Source organism: Gadus macrocephalus, chromosome 20 (assembly GCF_031168955.1).
Source record: "Gadus macrocephalus chromosome 20, ASM3116895v1".
Classification (NCBI taxonomy): Eukaryota; Metazoa; Chordata; class Actinopteri; order Gadiformes; family Gadidae; genus Gadus; species Gadus macrocephalus.
In genome coordinates this window covers 11,464,260-11,479,486 of record NC_082401.1, presented here as the reverse complement: position 1 = coordinate 11,479,486, position 15,227 = coordinate 11,464,260, and the positions used below count along the sequence as shown (strand labels likewise).

At 40.8% G+C, this 15,227-nt stretch overlaps 1 non-coding gene across 1 annotated transcript; it reads left to right on the top strand.

Annotated features, from left to right (window-relative positions):
• The first annotated feature begins 1,033 nt into the window (after window positions 1–1,033).
• LOC132449236 (U2 spliceosomal RNA) lies at window positions 1,034–1,224 on the top strand. Its single transcript, XR_009523550.1, has one exon. It is a non-coding gene; the product is annotated as a U2 spliceosomal RNA (small nuclear RNA).
• The last annotated feature ends 14,003 nt before the right edge of the window (window positions 1,225–15,227 follow it).

The following is a 15,227-nucleotide window of genomic DNA, read 5'->3' as shown; positions in this document are numbered from 1 at the left end:
GAAAATATATCTATACTGAACAATTGTCCAAAACAAAGATCTCTTACAGCAGTGGGGCACAAAGCCGAATCCTACTTTTCGGATTTAAATTGAAAAAAAAATGGCTAATGATATATAAGCCTATTTAAGCTAGCTAAAAAAATGCAAGATTTAAAAGGAACTCGTCCGTTTTTTTACTGCCAGAAAAGGACTTCACTTCTCCCTTCCACTTCCTGTCCAACGAAATGCTTAACACTGGACCCAGTGGTAATGTTTATCATGCAAAGTGGGTTAGCATGTTAAGGAGCCCTTTCTGCCTGCTTGGGGAAATTAAACTAAATGTAGGTCTACACATCGTATATTTTCGAACGCAAACATGCAATCATGCAACTACTAAATAGCTCACAGGCTGGCTGGTCACTTGCGCCGTAGCAAAATAAATTGTGGGTCTATCAACACGTTTTACACATATAAGGATCGTCCGAATCTATTTCCTCCAACGCTACATTTTGTTGACCTCCTTCTCTGTGACTTGGAAACAATTTTTCAGACGAGGCAGTATTTATTGCCATCTTGAGATATATTTTTGTCGGTCACATCTTTTTTATTGAAGTTCGAGACCTAAACTGTCCACTAGATGGAGTAGGAGTGGTAGCTCCCTAACGTTTACATTTATCTCGCGCTGATAAAGGTTATTTTGGTTAATCAAACCTTTACCAAAGTAACCCGGTACAATCGCACACGTAATCTTAGTTGGGATTGACGTCAGTCAGGAGTAAATAGTGTTATTTCATCACAACAAATGCATTTTACTTCTCTAGCGTTCTGGTTGGCGCATGTCAGCCTACGTCATCAGTTACTGCCAAGTAGGTCTTGGATTGAATCATGAGTCTGTTAGTGTTTTTTGGGCTAAATATAAGTAGTGTAACAGGGCTATATGTGGTTTACAATGAGTGGTGTATAATTTATTAGGTTGTTCTGTTATTTAATTTGTAAACCGTCTGTGAGAGTGACATACCTGGAGAAGTGGTCCGTAGCACTGACAACATTCAGTATCGCTTCTCGGCCTTTTGGCTAAGATCAAGTGTAGTATCTGTTCTTATCAGTTTAATATCTGATACGTCCCCTACCCGGGGACCATATATTAAATTGATTTTTGGAACTGGGAGATGGAAAAGGGGCTTGCTCCGTCCACTCCACGCATCGACCTGGTATTGCAGTACCTCCAGGAACGGTGCACCCCCTAATGCTGTTAATAAAATACTGAGCTTTATCGTAGTGTCCGTTGCAGTGGAAGATAGTGGTTTCGAGATGATTCCTCATTAAACGTTAAATTCTCTCAGCCAGATGAAGCACCAAAGTGGTTCGACCTCAAAGCTGTAAGTAAGTTCGCTAGGGACACCTAGTGGTGATTTAAGTTATGATGGAAGAAAAAGAGTTTCCACCAACACAAAATGTGATTTTTGCTTCGTTTGCTGATACATCAAATCATTTGAGAAGTAATTTCAATGGTACTTGTGTGTGAGTGTGCTGTTCAGAAATATCTCCCAGCTTATAGTAGAAAATAAATAATTTGGCAAAGATTTTAAGTAGTTATCCCGGCCAGAAAATCAACTACAGTACTAATAATTGTAACAATAATACTTTAAGTGATTGATGGATTAAAGTGGTATCACACTGCATGATGACTGAGAATGAGAGTGATTAATTAAATAGCTGCCTGAAGAGGGGCTCCTCTCCAGGCAGCTCTTTTTCTCCCCGTGGGTGGATCTTTCTGAGGCCATCGACATCTTCAGGGCCGGAGTTCCGGACGCCCAGGACGCCGACGACGAGCGCTTCGAGGTTGACGACGTCGCCTCCTTGGATGACGTCTTTCCTGGTTCTGCGTCTGAGTTCTCCCGCTCCGGGGCTTCCACCGAAGCCACTGTCGTCCCGAGGGAGTGACCGCGCCGGATGGCCGATCTCTTCGGCGAAATCATTGGTGAGGCGTCGGCCATAAAGGGCATCCCTATGCCAGCCCCGCCTCTCGCCCCCATGTCGGATGACATGCAGGGCGAGTGTTTTCGCACCCCGTCTTCCTCCCGGCGGGCTACCCAGTGCCCCCTGTTCCCACCGGTTCAGCACCTTTTCACCGCTGCGGGTGGGGACCCCTCTACTCTGAAGGCCCTGGTGAGGGCCTTTACTGACTTCACCAACGTGGAAGGGTGGGCTTATACTCAGGCGAGGGGGAGCCTGAGTATAAGGGAGCCTGGAGCCTTCCCTAGCAGCGCTTCTCTGTCCGGGCGCCGGATGGCGTCCTAACGAGAAGCCACTGCCCCCCGACCGCCTGCAGAAGCAGATTACAGGCCTGATTGACAGGGTGTTCGTCTGTGCTTCGCAATCTGCGGCGGCGGTCAACAACATCGCCCTGCTCTCCTCTGCCCTGGTCTCCTTGTCGGCTGGCAGGGAGGCTTATGGCCTGGAGGAGGCCGCGAGATGGCTGACGGTTTCCCGCTTCTCAGCACCATCCTTCAGTTGTGCAAGCCGATAGCCGTTTCGGCCGGCCGGCATATGGCGTGGGCCACCCTGGTCCAGAGGGCCATATGGCTCTCACACCGCGGTTCCGGAGCGAGAGCGGGCCAGCCTCGTCCAGGGCCCATTAGCTCCGGATGGACTATTTGGGCCCTGGTTCGCGGAGGTGCTCACTCACCAGCAGTCCGTCCATGAGAATCGTTCCCGGTTCTGGGCGATTCTCACGGGGTCCTCCCACCAACAGGCCGGGAGGAAGCGGGGTCCAGGCTGGTTCCAGCGCTCCAGGGGGCCGCCTCCGCCTCCAACCCCGATGCTGCAGCAGCAGTCGCAGCAGCGGCCGCCGCAGCCGGGGAGAGCAGCCCCGCGGGGCCAGAAGTTCCGTAAACTTGCTCCCACTTTTTCTTACCCCAATAAAGAAAAGAAAGACGGCAGTACATACACCCTAAAGAGCAATATTCCTTTCGATTACCTCTTTCCCCCCCTCAGCCAGATGGCTGTAGGTCGGCAGCCGGAAGGCGTGTTTACATAACCTCTGGTTCACCTGCTTCTAAGAAGCGGCGTCCCTTTGTGCTTCGTGGGCGGACTGGAGACTCATTACACGAGCCCGTGGATATGGACGCTTGTACTAGTCTCCTAGTTTTCCACATTATCCCCTCTACCTCCCTTCTGCAGTCTGTGGAAGGTGAGGAGACGGGTCTGCGTGCTGTGGTTACAGCCAGCGGACAACGCGCGGTCATGAGTGCTACGGCTTGTTGCCTGTTCAGCGGACACGAGCGCGGCGTCTAGACGGCTTGCTGTTTGTACAGCGACTAGCTCTGTGACGTCTACCACGCTCGCTGAGCCTCCTCCCTTTCGTGGTATGCCCCCCTTGGTCCACACACTGTGTGGAGGCGGTAGGGGCCGAGGAATACAATTATTCCTGGACAGCGTTCCTCAGCTGTCAGCTCGCCCTCTCCCTCGCCCAAAAGGCGTAGCCTAGACGGCTACGCCTACAATCATAGAACTAGAGTTATATCATAACTATCGTTTTATTTAACCAGAAGTTGTATCTAAACTATTTTAATCCACTTGGGAAATGTCAATGTCGAGAGAATTATTCTGCATTTCGAAATCAAAGAAAGTATAGTACAGTTTTTCAGCTGAATCTTTCTGGACGAATACGCAAATAAAAAAAAAAAAAAAAAGAACCTGATTGATAAACATGGCGCCCCTCACTTTCTCAAGTGTACAAAAATAAACAAATGGGACGTTTGTTTGAACTCACGGCTGAGAAGTGTTTGTTAAAAAAAAAATCCAATGCATAAAGGAATCATTCCTCTTATACACATCTAACTAAAGGATCCATAGACAAGTTGCCTTGGTGTCAACTGTTGAGCTTTTGTAAAAGTAACATTAAACATATGCTCACTTGTGAGTCACAACAGGGAGCAGGACCGTTTCAGACCATCTGGGGTCCCTAAGCCGGATCCTACTTTGCGGGCCCCATCCTACTTGTCAACCCTATATTTAAGAGCCAGTGAACCCCAAACCACTTTTTCATATGTTTGTCTTATATGATTGTTAACATAGTACTTTATGCAATTTTACGGGGGGGGAAAAAACACCCAAATTGAGAGAAAAGAATGGTGAAATCCTATGTCCGCGAGAATGTTGGGATTTACGGATACTTCTAGTATGATGCCATGGTGTGTGTTCATGGCGAAGTTCCGTCTAAGCAATGTGTGTGTGTGTGTGTGTGTGTGCCTGCGTGGTGAAGCTCAGACTGAGGCTGAGCAACGATTTATTTAATGTCCGAGTGACCTTACATTCATGCATCCGTCGACGGAAGACCGAGGGCGTGTCTAACGTATAGGGAAATAGTCTTTGTAGACTCAGCCTGCAGCCAATCAAATCGCTTCCCACTTACAAAGCCGATGTGTGGATATAAATATAGAAGATCAGGTGACAATCCTATCGATGAAAAAATCAAACAAAGGTGGATATTTCAAGGGCGGAGCCATCGCTGTCCGAAAAGTCTAACATTTCTAAACTTTCACGCAGGCCACGAAGCCGACATAAGGTACAGACGGACCCACAATGCATTTCGAGAGCGCCCCATGCCAAGTCAATGGGATCTGTCGACGGACACATGCAGTGTGAATGTAAGTTGAGGGTTAGGCTTCCCGGACACGTATAGTACAACGCTACGGTGTGTGGCACATTTCATATAAATCGCTTATTATAAAGCTTATAACAGTTACCCAACGAGGGTACTAAGAATCTTAAAGTTGGTGTGGATCGTAACCATGTGTATAACACGCATCCCTCTTTTCTAAGGCTCTGTTTACATGAAGGGAAAACGAAGATATTTCCACGTGGTTTGGCCTCTCATTTACAAGAAAACCCAGTTTTTATCACAAATGATTATTTCTTAAAACTCCGGCCAAAGTGGAGATTTCTGATAACGCAGATTGTGTGGCGTGTCAACTGGGAGAAACTGGGGTGTGCAAGATGTTATATTTGAAAACGGAGGGGGGGAAATATTAGTTTCTCTAAATACCCTGCTATGTATAAACGGGAGAGGTTTGGACCAATAAAAAACAGCAGTCTTACCACTTATGTTTTTTTTCATGACGACCAATAAAAACGACAGTGTTACCCCCTATGTTTTTTTTCGTGACTACCAAAGAAAAACGACAGTGTCACCCCTCATGTTTCATTTGATAAAAACGACAGTGTTACGCTGTCGTTTTTTATTGGCGTAACACTGTTCCTTTTTTTATCGGTCGTCATGAAAAAAAACATAAGGGGTAACCATGTTGTTTTTTATTGGTCGTCATGAAAAAAAACATAAAAGGGGTAACACTGTCGTTTTTTATTGGTCGTCATGAAAAAAACGTAATGGGTAACACTGTTTTTTATTGGTCGTCATGAAAAAAAACATAAGGGGTAACACTGTTGTTTTTTATTGGTCGTCATGAAAAAAAGCATAAAGGGGGTAACACTGTTTTTTTTGGTCGTCATGAAAAAAAACATAAGGGGTAACACTGTTGTTTATTATTGGTCGTCATGAAAAAAAACATGAAGGGGGTAACACTGTTGTTTTTTTTGGTCGTCATGAAAATAAACATAAGGGGTAACACTGTTGTTTATTATTTGTCGTCTTGAAAAAAAACATTAGGGAAATAATAGAAATACACACATACATTTTAATGTCATGTATATCCTCTTTATTGATGATTGATTATTATGTATTGTCATCGCCTCAGTGGTGCAGTGGGGTGCACTCTGCCTAACCCCCTCGAGACCGGGGTTCAAGTCCGGTTGATGACCTCTGTTGATAGTTTCTTTTCTCTATTTCATGCAAATTATAAAGTCAAATATAACCTTTGTGATGACTTTAACCGGTGTCTTGATGGTGCATTGTTAAGTTCGGAGGTTAACACTCTAAACAGCTCATGTTCCGATCCCTGCAAAAACGTTGACCGGGGTGCCACTGTCGTTTTTTATTGGAAAACATGAGGGGTAACTGTTGTTTTTTATCGGCCGTCATGAAATAAATATAAGGGGAAAACACTGTCGATATTTATCAAATAAAACATAGGGGGTGACACTGTTGTTTTTCTTTGGTCGTCATGAAAAAAAACAAGGGGTAACACTGTTGTTTTTCTTTGGTAGTCACGAAAAAAACCATAAGGGGTAACACTGTTCCTTTTTTTATCAGTCATCATGAAAAAAACAAGGGGTAACAGTCGTTTTTTTTCATGACGACCAATAAAAAACGACAGTGTTACCCCTTGTGGTTTTTTTCATGACGACCAAAGAAAAACAACAGTGTTACCCCCTATGTTTTATTTGATAAATATCGACAGTGTTACCCCTTATGTTTATTTCATGACGACCAATAAAAACGACAGTGTTACCCCTCATGTTTTTTTTCATGACGGCCAATAAAAAACGACAGTGTAACACTGTCGTTTTTATCAAATGAAACATGAGGGGTGACACTGTCGTTTTTCTTTGGTAGTCACGAAAAAAACCATAAGGGGTAACACTGTTCCTTTTTTTATTGGTCGTCATGAAAAAACATAAGGGGAAACACTGTTCCTTTTTTTATTGGTCGTCATGAAAAAAAACATAAGGGGTAACATTGTTGTTTTTTATTGGTCGTCATGAAAAAAAACATAAGGGGTAACCATGTTGTTTTTTATTGGTCGTCATGAAAAAAAACCAAGGGGGTAACACTGTTGTTTTTTTTGGTCGTCATGAAAAAAAACATAAGGGGTAACACTGTTGTTTATTATTTGTCGTCTTGAAAAAAAAACATTTGGGAAATAATAGAAATACACACATACATTTTAATGTCATGTATATCCTCTTTATTGATGATTGATTATTGTGTATTGTCATCGCCTCAGTGGTGCAGTGGGGTGCACTCTGCCTAACCCCCCTGAGACCGGGGTTCAAGTCCGGTTGATGACATCTGTTGGAAGTTTCTTTTCTCTATTTCATGCGAATTATAAAGTCAAGTATAACCTTTGTGATGACTTTAACCGGTGTCTTGATGGTGCATTGTTAAGTTCGGAGGTTAATACTCAAAACAGCTCATGTTCCGATCCCTGCAAAAACGTTGACCGGGGTGCCACTGTCGTTTTTTATCGGCCGTCATGAAATAAATATAAGGGGAAAACACTGTCGATATTTATCAAATAAAACATAGGGGCTGACACTGTTGTTTTTCTTTGGTCGTCATGAAAAAAAACACAAGGGGTAACACTGTCGTTTTTATCAAATGAAACATGAGGGGTAACACTGTCATTTTTATCAAATGAAACATAAGGGGTAACACTGTTGTTTTTTATTGGTCGTCATGAAAGGAAACATAAGGGGTAACACTGTCGTTTTTTTTCATGACGACCAATAAAAAACGACAGTGTTACCTCTTATGTTTTTTTTCATGACGACCAATAAAAAACGACAGTGTAACACTGTCGTTTTTATCAAATGAAACATGAGGGGTGACACTGTCGTTTTTCTTTGGTAGTCACGAAAAAAACCATAAGGGGTAACACTGTTCCTTTTTTTATTGGTCGTCATGAAAAAAAACATAAGGGGTAACACTGTTCCTTTTTTTATTGGTCGTCATGAAAAAAAACATAAGTGGTAACACTGTTGTTTTTTATTGGTCGTCATGAATAAAAACATAAAGGGGGTAACGCTGTTGTTTTTTATTGGTCGTCATGAAATAAATATAAGGGGAAAACACTGTCGATATTTATCAAATAAAACATAGGGGGTGACACTGTTGTTTTTCTTTGGTCGTCATGAAAAAAAACACAAGGGGTAACACTGTCGTTTTTATCAAATGAAACATGAGGGGTAACACTGTTGTTTTTCTTTGGTTGTCATGAAAAAAACCACAAGGGGTAACACTGTTGTTTTTTATTGGTCGTCATGAAAAAAAACATAAGGGGTAACACTGTTGTCTTTGTCAAATAAAATATAAGGGGTAACACTGTCGTTTTTTATCAGTCATCATGAAAAAACAAGGGGTAACAGTGTCGTTTTTTTTCATGACGACCAATAAAAAACAACTGTTTTACCCCTTGTGGTTTTTTTCATGACAACCAAAGAAGAAAAACAGTGTTACCCCCTATGTTTTATTTGATAAATATCGACAGTGTTACCCCTTATGTTTATTTCATGACGACCAATAAAAAACAGCAGTCTTACCCCTTATGTTTTTTTTCATGACGACCAATAAAAAACGACAGTGTAACGTTTTTATCAAATGAAACATGAGGGGTGACACTGTCGTTTTTCTTTGGTAGTCACGAAAAAAACCATAAGGGGTAACACTGTTCCTTTTTTTATTGGTCAACATGGAAAAAACATGAGGGGTAACTGTTGTTTTTTATCGGCCGTCATGAAATAAATATAAGGGGAAAACACTGTCGATATTTATCAAATAAAACATAGGGGGTGACACTGTTGTTTTTCTTTGGTCGTCATGAAAAAAAACACAAGGGGTAACACTGTCGTTTTTATCAAATGAAACATGAGGGGTAACACTGTTGTTTTTCTTTGGTTGTCATGAAAAAAACCACAAGGGGTAACACTGTTGTTTTTTATTGGTCGTCATGAAAAAAAACATAAGGGGTAACACTGTTGTCTTTGTCAAATAAAATATAAGGGGTAACACTGTCGTTTTTTATCAGTCATCATGAAAAAACAAGGGGTAACAGCGTCGTTTTTTTTCATGACGACCAATAAAAAACAACTGTTTTACCCCTTGTGGTTTTTTTCATGACAACCAAAGAAGAAAAACAGTGTTACCCCCCATGTTTTATTTGATAAATATCGACAGTGTTACCCCTTATGTTTATTTCATGACGACCAATAAAAAACAGCAGTCTTACCCCTTATGTTTTTTTTCATGACGACCAATAAAAAACGACAGTGTAACACTGTCGTTTTTATCAAATGAAACATGAGGGGTGACACTGTCGTTTTTCTTTGGTAGTCACGAAAAAAACCATAAGGGGTAACACTGTTCCTTTTTTTATTGGTCGTCATGAAAAAAAACATAAGGGGTAACACTGTTGTTTTTTATTGGTCGTCATGAATAAAAACATAAGGGGTAACACTGTTGTTTTTTATTGGTCGTCATGAATAAAAACATAAAGGGGGTAACGCTATTGTTTTTTATTGGTCGTCATGAAATAAATATAAGGGGAAAACACTGTCGATATTTATCAAATAAAACATAGGGGGTGACACTGTCGTTTTTATCAAATGAAACATAAGGGGTAACACTGTCGTTTTTCTTTGGTCGTCATGAAAAAAACATAAGGGGTAACACTGTTGTTTTTTATTGGTCGTCATGAATAAAAACATAAAGGGGGTAACGCTATTGTTTTTTATTGGTCGTCATGAAAAAAACACAAGGGGTAACACTGTCGTTTTTATCAAATGAAACATGAGGGGTAACACTGTCGTTTTTATCAAATGAAACATAAGGGGTAACACTGTCGTTTTTCTTTGGTCGTCATGAAAAAAACCATAAGGGGTAACACTGTTGTTTTTTATTGGTCGTCATGAAAGAAAACATAAGGGGTAACACTGTTGTTTTTTTATTGGTCGTCATGAAAAAAAACATGAGGGGTAACACTGTTGTCTTTGTCAAATAAAATATAAGGGGTAACACTGTCGTTTTTTATCAGTCATCATGAAAAAAACAAGGCGTAACAGTGTCGTTTTTTTTTCATGACAACCAATAAAAAACGACAGTGTTACCCCTTGTGGTTTTTTTCATGACAACCAAAGAAAAACAACAGTGTTACCCCCTATGTTTTATTTGATAAATATCGACAGTGTTACCCCTTATGTTTATTTCATGACGACCAATAAAAAACAGCAGTCTTACCCCTTATGTTTTTTTTCATGACGGCCAATAAAAAACGACAGTGTAACACTGTCGTTTTTATCAAATGAAACATGAGGGGTGACACTGTCGTTTTTCTTTGGTAGTCACGAAAAAAACCATAAGGGGTAACACTGTTCCTTTTTTTATTGGTCGTCAAGAAAAAAAACATAAGGGGTAACACTGTTCCTTTTTTTATTGGTCGTCATGAAAAAAAACATAAGGGGTAACCATGTTGTTTTTTATTGGTCGTCATGAAAAAAAACATAAAGGGGGTAACACTGTTGTTTTTTTTGGTCGTCATGAAAAAAAACATAAGGGAAATAATAGAAATACACACATACATTTTAATGTCATGTATATCCTCTTTATTGATGATTGATTATTGTGTAATGTCATTGCCTCAGTGGTGCAGTGGGGTGCACTCTGCCTAACCCCCTGGAGACCGGGGTTCTAGTCCGGTTGATGACCTCTGTTGGAAGTTTCTTTTCTCTATTTCATGCGAATTATAAAGTCAAGTATAACCTTTGTGATGACTTTAACCGGTGTCTTGATGGTGCTTTGTTAAGTTCGGAGGTTAGCACTCTAAACAGCTCATGTTCAGATCCCTGCAAAAACGTCGACAGGGGTGCCACTGTCGTTTTTTATTGGTCAACATGGAAAAAACATGAGGGGTAACTGTCGTTTTTTATCGGCCGTCATGAAATAAATATAAGGGGAAAACACTGTCGATATTTATCAAATAAAACATAGGGGGTGACACTGTTGTTTTTCTTTGGTCGTCATGAAAAAAAACACAAGGGGTAACACTGTCGTTTTTATCAAATGAAACATGAGGGGGAACACTGTCGTTTTTATCAAATGAAACATGAGGGGTAACACTGTCGTTTTTCTTTGGTCGTCATGAAAAAAACCATAAGGGGTAACACTGTTGTTTTTTATTGGTCGTCATGAAAGGAAACATAAGGGGTAACACTGTTGTTTTTTATTGGTCGTCATGAAAGAAAACATAAAGGGTAAGACTGCTGTTTTTTATTGGTCGTCATGAAAAAAAACATAAGGGGTAACACTGTCGATATTTATCAAATAAAACATAGGGGGTTACACTGTTGTTTTTTATTGGTCGTCATGAAAAAAAACATAAGGGTTGTCTTTGTCAAATAAAATATAAGGGGTAACACTGTCGTTTTTTATCAGTCATCAAGAAAAAAACAAGGGCGACCAATAAAAAACGACAGTGTTACCCCTTATGTTTTTTTTCATGACGACCAATAAAAAACGACAGTGTAACACTGTCGTTTTTCTCAAATGAAACATGAGGGGTGACACTGTCGTTTTTTATTGGTCGTCATGAAAAAAAACGACAGTGTTACCCCTTGTTTTTTTCTTGATGACTGATAAAAAACGACAGTGTTACCCCTTATGTTTCATTTGATAAAAACGACAGTGTTACCCCTTGTGGTTTTTTTCATGACGACCAAAGAAAAACAACAGCGTTACCCCCTATGTTTTATTTGATAAATATCAACAGTGTTACCCCTTATGTTTATTTCATGACGACCAATAAAAAACAGCAGTCTTACCCCTTATGTTTTTTTCATGACGACCAATAAAAACGACAGTGTTACCCCTTATGTTTTTTTTCATGACGGCCAATAAAAAACGACAGTGTAACACTGTCGTTTTTATCAAATGAAACATGAGGGGTAACACTGTTGTTTTTTATTGGTCGTCATGAAAGGAAACATAAGGGGTAACACTGTTGTTTTTTATTGGTCGTCATGAAAGAAAACATAAGGGGTAACACTGTTGTTTTTATTGGTCGTCATGAAAAAAAACATAAGGGGTAACACTGTTGTCTTTGTCAAATAAAATATAAGGGGTAACACTGTCGTTTTTTTTCATGACGACCAATAAAAAACGACAGTGTTACCCCTTATGTTTTTTTTCATGACGACCAATAAAAAACGACTGTCGTTTTTATCAAATGAAACATGAGGGGTGACACTGTCGTTTTTCTTTGGTAGTCACGAAAAAAACCATAAGGGGTAACACTGTTCCTTTTTTTATTGGTCGTCATGAAAAAAAACATAAGGGGCAACACTGTTCCTTTTTTTATTGGTCGTCATGAAAAAAAACATAAGGGGTAACACTGTTGTTTTTTATTGGTCGTCATGAATAAAAACATAAGGGGTAACACTGTTGTTTTTCATTGGTCGTCATGAATAAAAACATAAAGGGGGTAACACTGCTGTTTTTTATTGGTCGTCATGAATAAAAACAAGGGGTAACACTGTCGTTTTTTTTCATGACGACCAATAAAAAACGACAGTGTTTTTTTTCAGCGTTTTTTTCCTTATGTTTTTTTTCATGACGACCAATAAAAAACGACAGTGTTACACTGTCGTTTTTATCAAATGAAACATGGGGGGTGACACTGTCGTTTTTCTTTGGTAGTCACGAAAAAAAACATAAGGGGTAACACTGTTCCTTTTTTCATTGGTCGTCATGAAAAAAAACATAAAACACTGTTGTTTTTTATTGGTCGTCATGAATAAAAACATAAGGGGTAACACTGTTGTTTTTTATCGGTCGTCATGAAAAAAACACAAGGGGTAACACTGTCGTTTTTATCAAATGAAACGTAAAAAAAATTGTCGTTTTTTATCTGTGGTCATGAAAAACCCATAAGGGGTAACACTGTTGAAAAGTATCGAATAAAACATCGGGGGTAACACCAGGGACGCGGGAAGTCAGTCCAAGGGGGGGGGGGGTGCTGAGAGAGAGTCTATGTAATGACGTCATAATAAATGCTGCGCAACATTCAGGGCTCCGCTCTGATAAACACTCTACTGGTGTGTAAAAATAGTTCTGCCAACTAGCCACTGTTATTCACAAACGTCAGCAAGTAAACAATGTGGAAATTAGAGTCAACTCGGCTGATACTGTGCTGAATTTCACACACTAACAACATGCCGACAAGCTGTTGCGGTCCGGGATTATACACAGCGTTATAACAAGGATTTAGGAGGTTATTTCTAAAGGTTTAAAAGGAGAGTGACAATAAAAGAAAGCCTTTATTTTCATCCAGAGTCACGAGTTGTCTGATATGAGGAAAGTGACGGTTTCTCCGTCAAGTGAACCGTCCGTCTTTGCTCTTTTTTTGCCAACCAGTTTACGTGCAGGATTCCGGAATCATAACGATAACATTCAACGTGTCTATTAATATGGCAGCAACATTTTACACCAGTTTTAGAATGTTCACTACAACAGATGTTGAACACCAACATGCTTACGTAAAATCAGCATAGTACGATGTTCAGCTATCGACAGTTCTGCGTTGTGCGTCATAGCCTAGGGCCAGCCTACTCAGACAATGTTCTAAATAAAATGAAATGATAATATGATAAATATCATAAAAAGGGTGGATGTCAATAATTAAATGAAAAATCATTTTGTATGATAAAATTATATAAAAAAAAGAAAAAGTATTGATTTGTTCATAAAACCTTCTCACTTGCAGTTACAGCCAGAGGCCGCCAGGGGGGGGGGGGGTGCTGCAGCACCCTAAGCACCCTGTTTGTGTTGTTAGTGGTTCGGGGGGCAGCCTTTATGCGCATGCTCGCCTCTTCTTATTCAAGTCTCTTCTGGATTTCTGTAGCAGAAGCAGCGCCCCTTATGGGCCTGGCATGTGTACTACAGCGTTTCTACAGATCTACCCGGTTTCGCTTGACTCCGTCTTTACGGAGATACTCCGAAACCGGATAGATCGAAACCGGAACGGTTTCGCCCGTTTCGGCTTCGTGTGGACGGGGCCTCACTCTACCCATTGGCATAACTGAAACTCTCCACATGCCCCGACTTATTATGGTTTTCACCAGTGGCGGGCCGTACTATTAGGCAAACCAGGCATTTGCCTGGAGCCCCGGGCCCCATAGAAGGTTTGTGGGCCCCCCAAAATGCCCCAATGCATATATTTTGTCCCCATATTTATAATTTTTATAAAAATCTCTTCACAATAGTAGCATCGGGATGTCTAATTACTCATGTTTTGACGATCTTTCCGTGTGCACCCCCCTTCAGTCTGCACTACATGGACTATTCCATGTAGTGCGCACAATGAAGTCAAATTCAAAACAGTAAGCGGTAAGAGAGAGAGAGAGAAATCGAGTGAGACATAAATCGAGTGAAACATGAAGCGATCGTACGAAAGCGGGTCACATAAAAAGAAGACGAAAGACCAAAGGCAGGACTTTCTTTCAAAGCTACCAAAGCTATCCAGCTTTTTTACAGCCACCGCAGTGTCAGCGGGACCGTCGGAGGATCAAGAGCAGCCGTCTACGTCGTTTGCTGTCACGTTACTGCTCCTTTCATTCCAAGTGGCTCTGGCTCAGCCAGCAGCGATGCAAATGACGTGCGTCAACAAACTGACGGAGATGATGCACAACTGGTAGTGAATATTTCTCACTCTCCTTCTTCCACTTCGGTTATTGAAATTGATGACAATAACGATAACAATGACTGCGAGACACATATTCTTGTGGATGACCCAGCACTCTGGCCCAAGCTGCTGTGTCTTGGGCAGGTGCACACATATTCTTGTGGATGACCCAGCACTCTGGCCCAAGGGCCGCAGATTCACAAAAGCATACTATTACATAGTAATGAAAAATGGTGAGAGGGTGAACAGGTCTTGGTTAGTCTACAGTGAAAGTGCAGACCGTGTTTTTTGCTTTTGTTGCCTTTTTGGAAAACAAAAACAACTGAGTGAGGAAGGATTTAAAGACTGGAATAACCTTGCAATGCATCTAATCAACCATGAAAGGTCTGAAGAGCACAGGAAAAATACTGATAGCTGGAAGCAGCTATCAGTAGGTTTCCAGTAGTGGTTTCCAGTAGGTCACAGCAGATAGCTGCTGTGACCTACTGGAAACCCTCAGGTAAATTATGACATAAGGTTAACAGTCAGTGTAATGTGTCAACATAACAAATCTTATTGTTTTGTATGTTATTCTCAATTTTTAAATAGATAATTAACATTTGCATGAAAGAAGGATAGTGACTTTTGTTCATCCCTTGTATGGAGTATCTCATTATGCCATATATTATGCGATATAAGGTACATTAGACCGGTAGATGCAGGGGCCCCCAAATGACTGTTCGCCTGGAGCCCCCAATGGGCTAAGTTCGCCACTGGTTTTCACCTCTTTCGATGCTTTGACTTCGCCACTCTATATATAGAGTGGAGAAGTCACTCACCTTCCGGTAGAGCCCATGGGACCTATGAGATCGAAAAATATGAATGGGTTTCAATTGAGAGAAAGTAATTATTTCT